At 43.5% G+C, this 200-nt stretch overlaps 1 long non-coding RNA gene across 1 annotated transcript; it reads right to left on the reverse strand.

Moving 5' to 3' along the window:
• Positions 1-6: 6 nt before the first annotated feature.
• On the reverse strand, positions 7-200 carry LOC116186696. Its single transcript, XR_004151717.1, has 2 exons — positions 166-200; positions 7-71 (listed from the first exon to the last, which is right to left on the reverse strand). It is a non-coding gene; the product is annotated as an uncharacterized LOC116186696 (long non-coding RNA).

A 200-nucleotide genomic window follows, 5' to 3' on the forward strand; every position in this document is an offset into this window, starting at 1 on the left:
TCGTTCTTCTTGCTGCAAACTTTCCTCAGGTTCTTGATAGTTTTCTTCGCTTCCTCGATGCTCATCTTTTTCTGTATATGCAAGAAAAAAAAAAGAAAAGCCAAAAGTGCACGATGGACGTACGCTCGAAGGCCAATTACACGAAGAGTCGATCGATCAACTTACGCTCACGGTATCCTCGATCGCTAATAGGACGAGCA

The sequence above is a fragment of the Apis dorsata genome, unplaced genomic scaffold (genome assembly GCF_000469605.1).
Source record: "Apis dorsata unplaced genomic scaffold, Apis dorsata 1.3 scaffold_48440, whole genome shotgun sequence".
Classification (NCBI taxonomy): Eukaryota; Metazoa; Arthropoda; class Insecta; order Hymenoptera; family Apidae; genus Apis; species Apis dorsata.